The 4,183-nt window shown below is 38.2% G+C and overlaps 1 pseudogene; it reads right to left on the bottom strand.

The window, feature by feature from the left end:
- Positions 1–1,266: 1,266 nt before the first annotated feature.
- LOC147883955 (uncharacterized) lies at positions 1,267–3,496 on the bottom strand (annotated as a pseudogene).
- Positions 3,497–4,183: the final 687 nt, after the last annotated feature.

Consider the following 4,183-nt stretch of genomic DNA (forward strand, 5'->3'; position numbering starts at 1 on the left):
TCTTGGTCACTTCCTTCTTCCTCTTTTTGTTCTTGGCATGCTGATAATGCTGGTGGACTCATTGGCCTACTCACTTCGAGCTCAATTCCCTCAATTAAGGCTTGGTCTTCCCCAACAATCATCTCATGCCTTCTCTTCATGGCTTCAAGTCCAATGATCACTCCTCTCTTTGCTATTGGTATCTAAGTTGACATCTTCTTCCTGCATCCATTGGATCTTCCATTCATTGAACACCTTTTGACTTACCCTCCACTAACTTTTCCAATGCACATACTTGATTTCCCACGTAGGATTTCCAAAATTTAATGCAAAACTATGGTGTTGGTGGCATTGGTTTGGATGTTCATCTCATGGCCCACTATTTTTTTGGGTGTATGACAAAATTTCCTTTTTTTAATAACCAAAGTAGCATCAAGAAAATCCATATGAGATGAATGTTTGTGCTGCGTGGGGGCAAGGAGGAACAAACAACTTAGAGTGAAGTAGATACTAAAAGAGAGATATAAAGAAACATTGAAATCATTTATACTTGAACTTTGAAGAAGTCTTTCTATTGGCTTGTCTACAAACAACTTTGGGATGCACTCCACACACACGAGTATGACTACGTTGCAAGAATGTCCCTAACTTCTAGGACTCTAGCACCTTATATACAAGACTAGTATCTAACATTTGCATTGGGTATTACCCACCACATTTAAAGTGGTTTGCACCTCCCTTTCTAGAAGGGTAGGTGCAATAACTTTGTATGGTTTACTAGTGTGACTCTTTGTCAGTTACATAATGACACTTTTCTTACCATCTGAGCCAATCATAACCACTAAGAGTTGGGTTCCTTCACTCACTTTGTCATGTAGCATCACTTGGCTTTCCATCTAGTGCCATAAGACTTAGCTTCTTCACTTGCTATTGAGCATGTGGCCTACCCCAAAAATTTAAACGAGGAAGAATCCAAAACTGCCATAGCTATTTTTAATTTGAATGAACACCTTGACCCCATCAATCCCCCTCCATTGCTTCTCTGCTAAAAACTTATCTAAAATTTTCCACCCAATCTATCCAATCTACCATCCCACTCCTTCTGCCTCCACACATCCCTCCACCTCACAACCCACTACATCCACATCTGTGCAAGGGGGTGCTTGTGTGCGTAAGGAGGGGTGCTTATGCATGCGTACATAGATCAATCAATATCGATGCCTCATTGATAATAATATTCTCCAACAAATAGGTTTAAAAAGATAAAACAAAAGAATAACATACTTACTAGTCATCTGGAAGATTAACAACCATTTCCACATCTTCGGAATCATTTAGAGTCCCATAGTTACTTAATACATTTCCCTTTCCTTTTTGTCCATCCAAAAATGGTTGCAATATAGAATAGCAAACGTTAGGATCATTCTCAATAGATAAGCATGCTCTCCCAGAATGCACGCATGCTTTTTGCATAGAACCAGTCCCAGCACCTAAGTCCACCACATGTCCAGAAATTGGACACAACAACTCCAAGAAGTACAACATCATGCATGGAGCCTTCTCCAATGCACCTCTCCATGGAATACTCTCTCCATGTTTTATAGTCTGCTCACTTGTTGGTAAATAATGATGAAACAAACTACTTCCAAAAGCAATGCCCAATTTGGTACCAACCACGGAGGCATTTCCAGGATTACAAACACAAGACATACCAGCCCGATGAAGAAGGCATAAAACCACAACATCCACCTAAAGACAAGAAAAGAATTAAACTTATGCTTAGTACAAGCCATTTCATTATACAAGAGCATAAATTCTTTCAACAGGTCATTGTAAGACAATTGTCTCACCTTATGATCAATACCACCAACTTTGATTGTACAATATGCATCCAAGTATTGCATGTACTTTCGACATGCAAACTCCAATCTGCTGATCGTAGCATAACGCTCAACCAAATGAAGAACATGAGGGGCGCACATAACTAGGATCCAGCCAGAATCTGAAACAACTATGGCCGCTACTAGCAAGGAGTAGCATAGATGGTCCTCTGTTAATAAATTCCAAGATGGAGATGTGGAATCCTCTACTCCAGGAGCTTCTAGCTCTGTAGGCAGATCAAGAATGACAAAATCTGCAGCCCAAGCAACACTCTTACCATTTCTTGTTTTTCTTTCACCTCCAAGACCCACAAAGTACTCCTTCATGTCTATATAGGCTTGTGTGAAGATTGAGACAAACAATTGCTTCCCAAACTCGACATAATCATAGCACCAAACCTTGCAATGTGAAGCATCACATGTGCCACTCCGATTCAAAGTTAGAGAGGCCAATGGAATGTACAAAAAGCGGATAGACCTATCTTTCCTTTTACATCCTTTCAAATGGGTGTAGACTGTAGTACCTACACATCTGTATCCACACCACATATGTAAAGACACAAAGTGATAACAACATATGTTACACAAACAAATAACAGCTACCATTATTAGTACCAGGATTTTTTGGTGGCCTACCACCCTTCTTTAGTTCCATACTCGAATCCTTGTCCTTTTTAGTCATCTTCTCAAGTGTTTTTTGAATCTCAATGACTGCATCATCCTCGTGGACTGAATTTGAGCTTGATGAACCCATCTCTCCCTTTTTATGCTGTGTGTATAGCTCTACCTCCTCCTTGATGCAACATCCTTTTTTCATATCGAGCCACCACGGGCAGTTCTTTCTCTCTCACTCAGAGAGCACTTGCTTCCCTTCTTTTTCTATCATGTTTGGAGAGTACATACAGAATTTTAAGTCCTGAATTTTTGTCCATACTCGACATATGGGCAACAATTTTTCAATCTTACCAACAGCTTTTAAGGATTGCAAGAATCTGCATACAATAAGAGTCTTAGTACAAAAGCAAAATACTTAAGGATGGATTTTTAATTGAAAAGGAAAAAACATATATTTCTTACCTAAATACCAATCGTCGAGATGCCCTCGTCATCTCCATTTGTCCTGTTGCAGCTGTAGCAACAGTCATTGAATCCTTTAAATCTTCATAAAGTTCAAGTCTGTTCATTGCTTGTATCTCCCCAAAATACTCTCTCAACGTAGGATCTTGAGGAAGCACAAAGCTAGCTTGTTGACTAGCAACCAAGACCTGAGAGAGTAACCTCTCAGATTCACAAAGCAACTGATCCATCCATGCCTCTTTTGCCATCCACTTTATGAATTCTCTATCAGCTTTTGGCATCCCATAACTTGTTCTCAAATTTGAATCTGACCCTAAGATTCTGAGGGTTGCTAGTTGTGTCTCCTTTGAGACCTTTGCAATGGAGATGTTATACAATTTTTCCAATGTGACAATGGAGGATTTATCATCAAATGGGAGGCTCCACAAGATATTAAACCAATCTTCACCATTTGTTGGTTTGACAATAGACAGAATCTACATATAAACAATGCATGCAATCGTCACACTCAAGTGTATTTTTTGATCATACAATACATGCATATCCCATACCTTGATCATTTTCTAAACAAACATCACATTTACATCCATTTTTAATGTTCTTTCTCAATCTCAAAAAACACTTGAACACTTTAAAAATCAACTTTATGTTAAGAATCATTAAATTAACCATACCTTGATCATTTTTTGACCGTACTTGTTGAGATTCACATCCTTTCGAATACTTTTAAGTGCTTTCTCCATATCAGCAACACTCAAATTTGACTGAAGTTCCTTTAGCTTTGCCTCATAATCTTGCTTGTATAGTGGCTAAAATATATTCCAAAGAAATGAATGAGTACAATGAAGTAGTTAGTTCTAATTCAAATGACATCCATGACAAATGGTATGAAACTTACTGCAAATACCATTCTCCCTAGCATCAGAGATGTCAAAGGATACCAAGTGCTTGATCCTTTACTGCTTTCATTTGCCCTATGCTTTTCAAGTGTCTTTTTTTCTTCCTCAGAAAAAAGTGATAAGTACTCATTCTCATCACACGAACACATTGTCTTCGTGTTGTACAAATAATCCTTGAGATTTGTTTTAATAATTGCTGTTTCATTAAGGCTGAAAAATAAAAAATATATAGCTTCAAACATATTAAGAATTGTTCACAAAACCCTTAAAGGCTCAAAAAAAAGTAACACATATGAGCAAGAACTCGCACTTACAGATTGAACCTTTGAAGAGCAGCTATTAGCTTCA

This window comes from Dipteris shenzhenensis, chromosome 27 (genome assembly GCF_047967505.1).
Source record: "Dipteris shenzhenensis isolate YYH24624 ecotype China chromosome 27, Dip_SZ_1.0, whole genome shotgun sequence".
NCBI lineage: Eukaryota > Viridiplantae > Streptophyta > Polypodiopsida > Gleicheniales > Dipteridaceae > Dipteris > Dipteris shenzhenensis.